The following is a 12,616-nucleotide window of genomic DNA, read 5'->3' on the forward strand; positions in this document are numbered from 1 at the left end:
CATAGCTATGCAATGTAAAATTTAGGTTAAAACACTTTTAAGACAGTAGCACCCATGAACATAAAAAATAATGTCTAAAACAAAGTTATTATTTCCCCTCAATGATTTTTGAGCGTTTATTTTGAATTATCATTGTCATGTATTCAGATGGTTTAGCTTCTTCAGAGTCGCTGTTTGGGACTAAATTAATGAAAATGTGTATGGGATTTAGAAAGTTTCATATCTCAGAAGATACTAAATGTTGAGTTGTATCTAAAGAAATGTTTTGTCCCTGGTCCAGGAAGAAATTTAAAAAAAAAAAAAAATCAAAACAGATTCTTACATTTGAGCAGAGACATATGTTTTGTGGGTTGGCACCAGACTAGGATGCAGAATCTTGTAGAACCAACTCTTCATACTCTAGGATATTTAGAGGAACAACATTCGAAACAAGGTGCTGGAGACTTTTTTTATTTAAAAAAGAAAGGAATAAAAGGAAAAAATAAAGAGCACCTGAAGAACAGCACAGAGGAATTCCAGCCACTCTGGTCAGCAAGTCAGCTTCATGGGGTCCCACTTTGATGCTCTATGCAAATGCACATAGCGTGGGGAATAACCAAGGGAGTTAGAGATGTACGTACGCATGCAGGGCTGTGGTCTTAATGGCATCACAGAGACCTGGTGGGATGCTCCTCTGACTGGAGGGTTGGAATGGAAGGATGCAGGGCCTTTAGGAAGGACAGGCTGGAGAGATGAGGAGGGGCTGTCAGTGACCAGATGGACTGTGTAGATCTCTGCCTGGGAATGGATGAGGAGCCAGCTGAGGGCTTATGGGTCAGGATTAAAGGGAGGTCAGGGACAGGTGACATTATAGTGGGGGGCTGCCATAGGTTATCTGACTAGGAAGACCGAGCAGATGAGGCCCTCTGCAGGCAAACAGGAGCAGCCTCACATCCTCACAGAGGATTTGAACCACCCCAGTACCTGCTGGAGGGACAGCACAGCAGGGCATAAGCAATCCAGGAGGTTCCTGGAATGCGCTGATGGTAATTTCCTTCTCCAAGTGCCAGAGGAGCCAACGAGGAGAGAGGCTATACTGGACCTTGTTCTCACCAACAAGAAGGGGCTGGTCAGGAATGTGAAGCTCAAGGGCAGCCTTGGCTGCAGGGACCATGAAATGGTGGAGTTAAGATCCTTAGGGCAGTGAGGAAGGCACATGGCAAGCTCACTGCCCTGGGCTTCAGGAGAGCAGAGTTTGGCCTCTTCAGGGATCTACTTGGTAGAGTACCATGGGATAAAGCTCTGGAGGGAAAAGGGGTGCAAAAGGGAAGCGTACAGCGGGTGGAGGCAAGGACAGGTAGCCAGGGAGGAATACAGAGAAATTGTCTGAGCAGCTGGGGATCAGGTTAGGCAAGTTAAATCCCTGATGAAATTCAGTCTGGCCAGGGACATAGAGGGCAACAAGAAAAGCTGCTACAGATACATCAGCGATAAAAGAAGCCTAGGGAAAATGTGGGTCCTCTCTGGAAGGAAATGGGAGACCTGGTTACCCAGGATGTGGAGAAGGCTGAGGTACTTTTCTGTCTTAGTCTTCACTGGCAAGTATTCCAGCCACGCTGCCCAACTCACAGAAGGTGAAGGTGGAGACTGGGAGAATGAAGAGCTGCCCACCCATAGGAGAAGACTGGGTTTGAGATCATCTAAGGAACCTGAAGGTGCACAAGTCCATGGGACCTCATGAGATGCATCCATGGGTTCTGAGGGCACTGGCAGGTGAAGTTGCTAAGCAAATGTCCATCATATTTGAGAAGTTGTGGCAGTTGGATGAAGTTCCCACTGACTGGAAAAGGGGAAACATAACCCCCATTTTTAAAAAGGGAAAAAAGGAAGAACTGAGGACCTACAGGCCAGTTAGTCTCATCTCTGTGCCTGGCCAGATCATGGATCAGATCCTTCTGGAAACTATGCTAAGGTACATGGAAAATGAGGCAGTGATTAATGGCAGCCAGCACAGCTTCACTAAGGGCAAATCATGCCTGACAAACTTGGTGACCTTCTACAGTGGGGTCACAGTGTTGGTGGATAAGGGAAGAGCAACTGATGGCATCTACCTGGACTTGTGCAAAGCATTTGACACTGTCCTGCACAACACCCCAGTCTTTAGACTGGAGAGACGAGTGTTTGAGGGGTGGACCACTTGGTGGATAAGAAATTGGCTGGATTGTCACACGCAAAGAGTTGTGGTCAGTGGCTTGATGTCCAAGTGGAGACCGCTGACGAGTGGTGTTCCTCAGGAGCTGGTACTGGGACCAGCACTGTTGGCATCTTTGTCGGCAACATGGCCAGTGGGATTGAGAGCACCCTGAGCAAGTTTACCAATGACACCAAGCTGTGTGATGTGGTTGACACACTAGAGGGAAGAGGTGTCATCCAGAGGGACTGCAACAGGCTTGAGAGGTGGGCCTGTGCGAGCCTCATGAAGGTCAACAACGCCAAGTTTCAGGGTCCTGCATCTGGACGGGGCAATTGCAAGCACAAATACAGGCTGGGTGGAGAATGGGTTGAGAGCAGCCCTGAGAAGAAGGACTTGTGAGTGTTGGTGGATGAGAAGCTCAACATGGAGGGGCACTGTGCGCTCGCATCCCAGAAAGCCAGCCGAATCCTGGGCTGCATCACCAGCAGTGTGGCCAGCAGGGTGAGGGAGGTGATTCTTCCCCTCTCCTCTGCTCTTGTGAGACCCCCCCGCAGCGCTGCCTCCAGCTCTGGGGCCTCCACCATAAGGAGGACATGGACCTGCTGGAACGAGCCCGGAGGAGGCCATGTAGGTGCTGAGGGGCTGGAGCCCCTCTCCTGGGAAGCCGGGCTGGGAGAGCTGGGGCTGTTCAGCCTGGAGAAGAGCAGGCTCCGGGAGGGCCTTAGAGCAGCTCCCAGCGCCTGAAGGGGCTGGCAGGAAAGCTGGGGGGGGGCTTCTTACAGGGGCACGTGTGACAGGGCACGGGGGTGGCTTTGAGCGCAGAGAGGGCAGATGCAGGTCAGAGATCAGGAAGAACCTCTCCCCGTGAGGGCGGCGAGGCGGTGGGCCAGGCTGCCCAGAGCAGCTGTGGGTGCCCCATCCCTGGCAGTGCTCCAGGCCAGGCTGGATGGGGCTGGGAGCAGCCTGGGCTGGGGGGGGGGGTCCCTGCCCGGGGCAGGGGTGGGAACTGGGTGGGCTTTAAGGTCCCTTCCAGCCCAAACCCTTCTGTGATTTGATGAATATCAATTTTCTTTAAGATGGAAAATAACTGTTTTGAGTTTCGTTGTGACTGTCCCTTTATTTCTAGTGCCATTTAACTGTGTCTTTGTGTCTGTGCCAAGTGGCGTACCGGAATCAGATACCGTAAACAAGATAATGTGTTATTGAAAAGAAAGTTTTAATTTCATTGGTAAATATACATTAATTGAAGATGAGGTCACAGTGACTCCTTCTGGTTGTTAGGATGATGATCATAAAATTATATGAAGAAGGAATGACAAAGTTCTTGGGTGCCATTCAGCAAAATGAACAGGTCCCTAGAGGTTTAGAAGTTTCCCCTGAAGCATGAGGTTTGACACAGAAGAAACTTTTTCCCTGTGATGCGATGGTCAAACTCCTTCAAGGAGGATTGGAGGTTTTGAGAACAAAATTAATGATGCCATTACAGTTATTGCAGTTGCTATATATGAGGGAAAGATGATTAAATCTGTTCAGAAATAACATCTGTAATGGGAGCAGAGTTCAAATATCTGGATTTTGGTTGTACAGGATGTGTCAACAAAAATAAGAAAATATCATCTATTAATACAAAAGGCAAAGTGAGAATGATTTACTTGTCAGGCAAAAATAAAAGAAATATTTTCAGTGGCACTTAAAAAATCTGGGGACATTTGGATACGATTCAACTTCTTAAGAAATCTGAATGCAAAGTTTGAAGGGCAATTGATAGAAAGCCTCAACACCAAATTATATGTGTGAAGTCACCTTTAGGAAAAGCAAGATTCTGAACCACTTTGAAGAATAATTGTTTAAAATAGCACAATGAAATGGAGCAACTACAGGGAAATGAATGCAACGTGTTATGTGTTCTCCTTTTTTAAAAAAAAAAAAAAAATCAAACATTTTTTGCATCTTCAATTTTAAGATTTCCTTGTCAGCAGGTGTGCTTTCTGGTTTGTACCTACTGGTAAGTATCTTCCATGCTGAACTTATTAAACAAATCTGTTGATGGATTTTGCTTTGGCTTCCATACCAGTTTATTCCTCTGACTTTATTGGTTTGGCATATAAAACCAGTAAAGCATGGCCAGAGACTAGTACAGCTAGCAAAACAAGCATATGTCATGACTGCACAAGATGTAGACCTGTTGAAGGGAATTGTTTCGGGTGTAAGGTTTACACGGCGTACAGTAACGCAGCAACGCATTTGGTATCTTAGATTGGGTTTAGTGCCTGAGCAGCCTATCAGCAGAACTTCTTGTTCATCTGTTTATTTCACAGAGTACTACTGCGTGCCTCAAGGTATTTCATTAGCCTTAGCTATTTTAAAAAGCTTTTTTCCGCCCCTCCCATGCCCCTCAACCCTGGCTTGAACCATATCTGAAAATGCAGTGGCATTCTGCTGGGGCAGCGTTGCTTTCAGTTTCCTACACAGCAGCTTTTTAATACTTTAATAGGGTCATTTTGTGTCTGGAATTTTTTTCCCCATAGCAATCCATCAACTCTCAGTTTGGCAGGCATCAAGGCACAGCATACGTTCAATTTCTTTTTCAGATTTTTCATTAGAAGAAGAGAGTTAGCATAATCATGGTATAGCCTATGCAATTCTATTTCAGAGACTGATCTGGCAGTTATTTTTTCTACTTTCTAAAATTCTGGAGGCACTAGAAAGAGCAGAGAGTATCCATTTAAGTATTCGATAACTTGCTATTTTGTGGAAGAAGTTGATTTACAAGGTGCTTATTTTTGGATTATGGAAGTTGGGGGGATTTGGATTGACTTCAGAAGAAACAAACATGGACAATTCAGATAGAGTGTTTTCATAAAGCTGAGATGAAATAACTTTGCATAGATGTAGGCAAACTGCAAAAACTTGGTAGTTTTGCTAATAGAGCTGTATTTATATTAATTATATTAACTATAATAATATTTAACTGTTATGGCTTTAAGCAGCAGCAAATTGTCCACAGAGCCTGCCAAGTGATGTAGTGATCCAGTTATCTCTCCACACATACCCTGACAGCTGGCAATCAGATGTCCTAGGCCTGCAAATAAATAAATGGGTGAATAAGCAAATAATGTTTTTTTAAAAAAATATATTCAGGATGATTTAGTTGCTTGTGCTAACCCAAGCTGGATTGCTGTTGTGGCTGTACAGTGTCAGGAGGCAGCAAAAGGTTTTTCTTTGCTTGGAGTTGGGTATCTCCATAATCTGAGAAAGAGTAAACCAAGCAGAATCAACCGAGTAGGAGGGAAAGTTGTTTACAAGGTGAAAGCCTTTTGACTTGATTAGTTTTCAGTTAATTGCATCTGTGTTGCTAAATGAGGACTGAAAGATTTCAAAATTATTGCGGCATATGTTAGGTTATACGGGTACCAATGGGGCCTAATTTTGTGTATACTGTCGAGTGTGTACCTAAGGGTTGGTGTTACTGTCTTCAGCCTGTTCTCAAACTTTCTGTCTCATGTTACACAGCTATGCTTTGAAGTTCCTTCACTAAGGAAATGTTCTCCAGAGCAAAGAATGTCAGGACATTCTGGACATAAGGAAACATCATTTTACTCTGAGGGTGGTTGACCACTGGACCAGGCTGCCCAGAGAGGCTGTGGGCAGTCTCAATCCGTGGAGATGTTCATAGTCCACATGGTTAAGATCCTGGGCCACCAGCTCTACGTTGCCCTGCTTAAACAGGCATGGTGGTCCAAAAGTTCTCCAGAGGTCTATGGCAACCTCGCTACTCTGTGGAAATTTTATTGTGGCTATAATGGACAAATGGTTTGTCTTTCAGTGAAAGAAGTTGGGACCTGAAAAAAAAAGTTGTAGCTGTTGAGCATTTTAGCTTAAGTTGATTCCAAAGGAAGTACGTACATAACTAGTTCATTTGATGCTGACCTTACTGTATGCATCGTAATGTTTCTTAATTCATCTTTCCATAGTTACAGGACTGAAATATGAAAACAGCACTCATAAATTATACTGTATGGTTATACATATATGAATAATGCGTTTTAACAGTTTTTTAAACTGTAACTGGCATTTTTGGGGACATCGTCTTAAAGTTACTTTTCATTTGGCTTTTCAGAATTTAGGGAGTTGGTTTAACTTTTCATAATCTATTAGTGCGTATAATATAACATACTTCAAGTTGTAATTTTATGTGCCTTTTCTAATCTTTAACTTACGAGATGATTACTGGTGTTATTTTGGTATGAGAACAGTGAATTACCCAAATTTTGTGTATTTAGGCTTAAATAGACTAATGTGGTGTAATTGTTAAATGCCTCAAGTAGATAAATGCCTTCCCATGTAATGGCTCCAGTGCTTGTCTATTTGTTTTTAATGGTAGGTACTAAATTCATCTATTGTATGAAATGCATAATACTTTTTGTGCCTTCTGAATAAATAAAATCTTTAAAAATCCTCATTCTAGTTGCAACTAACCTGGCTTATGTACTGCTTTGTTGTGTTTTTCTTCAGATACTTACTGATGATGGTGGTCATTGGAGGCATAAATATTGAAGAATATATCATTTACAGACAAGATCTTTGAAATCAGTTTCCTTCAGACAGCAAAGGTAAGTAAAATATATTGTGCATTTGTATATAAGTAATGAGTCAGGTGGGTTTTTAACCTCAAAAATAACCAAAATTGAATAGCAGCTGAAGTTCAGAAGCCTTGACTGTACTTCCAAAAGTTCTAACTTTAGTAAGTTTTTTTATCCTACTAATGTGAAAAATAAGCTTTATGGAATGAGCTGAGTTTCTTTTCTTCCCGTTAGTTACAACAACGAGTCCTTAGCTTGTTTTTTTCTGCATTTGATGTTATTCCTTGTTCTTTTTTTCTCACAAGTTTTTCAAAATGCAGGTCTTTTGCAGTATCTCTGTGCAATACTGATGAGAACCTGAAGTACCTTGTACATTAAAATCTGAAGAATAGTTGGGCATGGAGAATACTACTCAAAAAGACAAAATTTATGTGGAAAAGAAATAGCCGGCAACATGCGAAGTAAAATAGCGGTCAATCTCTTGAAGATTTCTATCGAGATTTAGAAATGTTTCTTCTTTTTAATTAAGTATTAGAGACACGAATCAGATGTGCACTCTGCTTCTACTATTTCTTTTGAATGTGGACTTTTGATCAAAATAGTTGTTAGAGATTCAGGAGAGTTTTGTGTATTATTTTTTTCTGTTTTGAAATTAACTATATAGAACACTAGGTAATATGGGAAGAATTTTTTCAGTTATGGAAATAGAGCTAATTTTCCCACTCATTATCTCCTGTTAATTTAATGTGTGGCAATATCTGGAATTTAGTGATGATTATATGGCAGTAGATTTTTGGTTAGCTGTACAGCTCATCTATGAGCAAACCAATTAAGACATAATTTCAGAATATAATTGAACTCCTAATGGGGCACTTTAATTCACTGGAAATTTACATATTTGCTTTTCTTTGTTTTAGTAGACAGGTCCAAAATGAGGGTGCAGCTTCATTTTTTAACTTCTCAGTACAGCAACTTCATCTGAGACTTTTCAAAGTGAAGCGTGTAAAATACTATTGAATAATAGGATGGATAAGTTCATGAATAAGCTACTTAGTTCTGAAATCTGAACTTCGAATAGCTTTTATTAGCTGTTTATGTGAAGAACAAAACTTACTGCATTGTTAGGATGCTGTGGCCCTGTTGATACTCTTCACCTACAGCGCAACACCGTACAATACAACACAGTGAAAACTGATTTACTTGGTACAAAGTTTGTTTAGTGTTCATAACTAATTGTCTTCCTTTAAGCATGTCTGGGCAGCTTTGATCTGCTGGAAGGGGCTCATTCTGCAGATCCTTATAACTGACTTTTCAAGCAGTATGAATAGAGAATTCTTGGAACTGCACAGTTAGTCCAGACCCAGCCTGATGGAGCATCAGGGCTGGAACACACAGCATCAGAGTTTTGTCTCACTTCTGTGTTACAAAAACAAAGCACCTCATTTATGTAGTGCTTGTAATGCATCTCTGATTTACTGCCCCTTCAGTATCTTTTTGCATAAGTCAGGGCTTTCCTGTGAAACCCCCTTTTTTCTTTTTTGAGGTTTTTTTCAGCCCAAGTTTAACTGCAAGGGCACTAAAACATTATGTTACTCGTATTTCACCATATGCAGTGGACACTGGCAGATGTATCTGGGCTAACCCAGCCCTGATTGTGTTGGGTTTTGCATCGCTCTAGGTTTTCGCAGCTCCCAAATGATGCTGTAAGGGAACAGCAGATGGGAAGGAATTAAAAAGTGCGGCACATATAGCTGACTTACATGACCTAAAATAAGGAAACAAACAGTAACTGTTTGTTAGAGGAAAGCTCAAATTAAGAAAGAATTGAAGGCAGTTCTTTTTTTTTTTTTTTTTTTTAAACTCCCCCCCCCCTTTTTTTTTTTTTGACCCTGAAAATGGAAGACCTTTTTCATTTAAATAATAAACACTACTGAGCTGGGAGAGGTTATTTTTACCTCTGCCATGTTGAGGTTATATTTTTGGGTTTGTTTTGTTGTTCCTGTTTCCTTCAAGGATAGGCCTTTGCATATGCTTTTATTTGTTCTAAAGTGGGCATCTACAACATTTGGTAAAGGAAAACCAAATGTTTTGGAGGAATAATTATCAAAGTTTGCATTTGGATTAAGAGGAAACATTTCTTCTACGTGAAAAACTGGGGCAGGGAAAGCATTTCTTTCTATAATGTTAATGTTTTACTAGTTACTTCCTTAAAGTTTTAATATGTACATACGGATAAACCTCAGGATGCTTCTACAAAATCCAAAAAAACATTTAGCTCTCTTTGTCGGTATCTTAGCTTTTATTTTGTACTTTTTGTCTATCGATACTAAAATGTTCACAGCTGTATAGGTATGTGCAGACACTGTTTCTATTCCATTTGATCTATTTTTAAATGCAGGGGCTTTTTCTATTTAATACGCATTACTGTGCTTGCAGTCTAATACTTCAAAACCTTAGTGACCTTGGTTCACCCACTTGTACCTTGTACATTATCATGCAGTCTTTAATTATGTGGTAACATGCTATTTTTCTCCGTAGAAGGAAATTCTTGCATTCAATAGGCGATATTTAATCAGTATGCAGCTATCTAGTATTTTTAATTGTTTCGTGTGTACATATTTTCTGTACTATATAATTTTCAGACCTTGCTCTGCAGATAGAATTAAGAATTTGCCTTTATGTTTCACTGTAGCTTTTAGCAACAGGTTTTCTCTAAGTCTTTCTGGCAAAGACCAATCTCTGAAGCCCAGGTTATTTTTCGGAAACATTTTCTGTGCTAGGAGCTTCCTTTGCCAGTTCTTTTGATGGGCTGCTGAGGTTTGTATACCTTTTACAGTAGTTGCAGAACTGGGTTACTCACTCCATGAAGATTCTTTCAAGCCAGAAAAGCGAGAACGGTGATCCTACATGAAGATCTTGGGAATTGAAAGAATTGTTGGCCTAGGCATCTTTTTTTGAAGTCATGAGTTCATTCTTCTTGGTTCTCAGTTTCACACTCAGCCATTCTTACCTGTAACCTGCTTCCTTGTACGTCTCATGTCCTGCGTCTCTGTTTTCAGTCTCCCTCATCCAAGTAATTTCCAGTGTCAGCTGGTTTCTATTCCAGCTTCATTATCCGTTCTCACACAGTACCAGTCTTCCCTCATTTCAGTTACTCTCTAGAATTACAGTTCTATTCTGGCTCCAGATTTGCACCCCTTTTTCTCAGGGTGAGTCTGCACAGATGGGTATTGAAGGTAGCACATCTTTCTACCCATGCTCTGAGTCAGCTGATGCAAGTCAACTTCTGTGCAACAGCCTTGTAGCTACTTTGGCGTGACTGAAGTGCTACGGAGGAGCTAATTCTGCCTCTCTGCTATGCTAGGAAGGTTACACACAACCATAATGCAAAGATAGCTGTCTGCCAAATGCTGTCCTTGCTATAGTGCATGTGTACGTAGAAATTCTGCATTTCCAAAACTGAACGTTTCAAAAAACTTTTAAATTCTGTATTGGAAAATGGGTATTTTTAATACGCGTGTAGCAATTTTAGGATGATCACTGTGGATTTTACGTATCCATAAACTGAGATGGTGCTTATTGATTTGTATTATTTATTTCAGCATGTGAAAGAAACCAGAACGATACAAGTCCTCATAATATTTTTTCTTGTTAATCACTTAAAAGCATGCAAAGATATATCAGAGAAATATAGCATGAATAAAATAGAAAACTGTTTATGCAGACTTAAGGAGGATGTGTGAGGTTTACATCTGTTTCATGTGTTTTATCTTTTCAAACAGTACATGGAAAATTCTAGTAGTTAGATAGAATTTTATACTATGTGATAAAACGATAAACATGTTTAGTCCCCTGTGCCATCTCCAGCTGCAAGCCATGTAGTCTTTGAGAACTTTCTGAACTGCCTAATTCTGGGATTCATGATGTATCACTGCACAAAATCAGGCCTCTTGCTATCCAAACTTCAGAATTTATAGGGCTGTTTAATTATACTGAAGTATATAACATATGACTTGGCGCTGCATCCACAATGCTTCTCTAAATAGTTTGTCTTAGAACTGTGTCATTACTAATGTTTTGATTGCAGTTATTGTAAGACAGAGGAGGAGCAGTGTCGTGTTGCATCATTTTTCTCCCTAAAGCAGTCTGCAGTCCGGATTGACAGACAATTTTTCCTGGGTTGTCATTAAAACCAAGGAGCCCAATTGTCTTTTCTGAAGCCCTAATGTTTTTCTGAGAACAGTCAATTTTCTGTCTCTCTCTCATCTTTTCATATGAAAGGGTTGGGTTTTCTGTGAAATCCCAGGTTACTTTCTCTAATGCAGGATATAAACTAATTCTACCTTCTTAAATTTAATAAGGGGAAACCTACTTAATTTGGAAGGTTTCTTCTACAGAATTTTTTTAAAGGCTTTTGGAAAAAAAAAAGGTATAACATTACAATATCAGTACTTCTAGGTACATTTTAGAGTACCTTTTGAATATAATAGATTCGATAGGTCGTTCTTTGCCTTTAGCAGAAAAATTTTACCTCTTCTGCCAAGTTTTCCACATTTCACTAGAGCAAGAAGTTTGTTTTCAGTGGTCCCCATTTTTTTTCGAGCTGGTCCTTCTGAAACAATTTTCAAATAAAACACAGGCTGACGTTTTGAATTTTTCTGGAAGCATATACTGTAAATAAATCTTGCAAACTACAATGACTTTACATTTTGAAGAATTGGAACAGTGGGCACCCTGAACAAAAGCAAATATGCCCAACACTTTCTATTGTTACCAAATTAATCAAGCTCAGAGGTTTTAATTGTAATTTCAAAGTTAAATATTTAAGTAATGTGAATGTTTGTGATACTGCAGTGCATCTCTTTCTTTAAAATTAATAACATCATAGCAAAACTGTTAAAATTAACATTTTTTAATACATAATTATTCTTAGCAAAGCTAGGCATACGTGCACACAGCTTCTGAATTAGTTGCCTCAGGGTTGGCTTCATACAGTCACAGCACTCTGGATATCTCCAGAAAGCTTTGGGGTTTTTTTATTATTTGAGTCTGCGATGTTAGTTTTAAAATATCCATCCTTTTCCTGTAGTACATCAAGATACTTCTGTGAAGTAAAAGCCACGTCGTCTTTGTTTTTCTTTGAAGAGCTATGGATTTAAAATCACAGATAAGAGCTACTGCCATTATTTTTTAATTACACAAAATATTTACAGGATGAATCTTAAGATAAACTGAACAAAAAGTTATAACACCAAACCAAACTCTGATCTTTGATTTTTGTTTTCATAATTCCTTCTGAAAAAAACAGTGTTCTAAAAAGAAGCTCAGGGGTAGCAAATTTAAAATCTGGCTACTAATGAAAACCAAAGAAACCATTGTTTTTCTTTACATGAAGGTGGCCTGAAAGGCTGTGAATGTTGTTTTTTTCCATTTTGCTCTTTAATTTTGTTTTATTTTCCCCTTACTATAAATTCCCATCCTTGGAGGCCCACTGTCTTGATGAAAAATCTGTTGAAATGCTTAAGGAAGGTGAAAATATTAAAAAAAAAAAAAAAAAAAAAAAAAAAAACCAAAAAAAACCCAACCTGGGGAGATGTCTGTGCTGTGATTCATCAGCCAGTGGTTGGTTTGGGTAACTGGTGCTGGTGATTTTGACCAGTGGGTGCTTGTCCCAGATACAAGTGTCCCCACTGCAAAGGCCTGGCCAAGTTGGCCTTTCTCCTTCTTTCTGTCCTCGTTACAATGTGCAGGGAGAGGGTGCAGGAGCTTTCCTTGGCTCTGTGTTGAGCTCCTCTCCAGTTGAGCAAGAATTTGGTTCTCTAAAGGGACTGGTGGGAAGGCATGAACTCTTGTCATTCCC

At 40.2% G+C, this 12,616-nt stretch overlaps 1 protein-coding gene across 11 annotated transcripts in view; it reads left to right on the top strand.

Moving 5' to 3' along the window:
• The window catches only part of MBD5 (methyl-CpG binding domain protein 5), a 147,648-nt gene that overhangs the window by 47,320 nt on the left and 87,712 nt on the right, over positions 1–12,616 (top strand). For all 11 annotated transcript variants that reach the window (XM_055811875.1, XM_055811879.1, XM_055811881.1 and 8 more), the window contains exon 2: positions 6,689–6,786. The gene's annotated coding sequence lies outside the window, so the exon portion shown is untranslated. The remainder of the gene's footprint in view (positions 1–6,688; positions 6,787–12,616) is intronic.

The sequence above is a fragment of the Falco peregrinus genome, chromosome 8, assembly GCF_023634155.1.
Source record: "Falco peregrinus isolate bFalPer1 chromosome 8, bFalPer1.pri, whole genome shotgun sequence".
In the NCBI taxonomy this organism is placed as follows: Eukaryota; Metazoa; Chordata; class Aves; order Falconiformes; family Falconidae; genus Falco; species Falco peregrinus.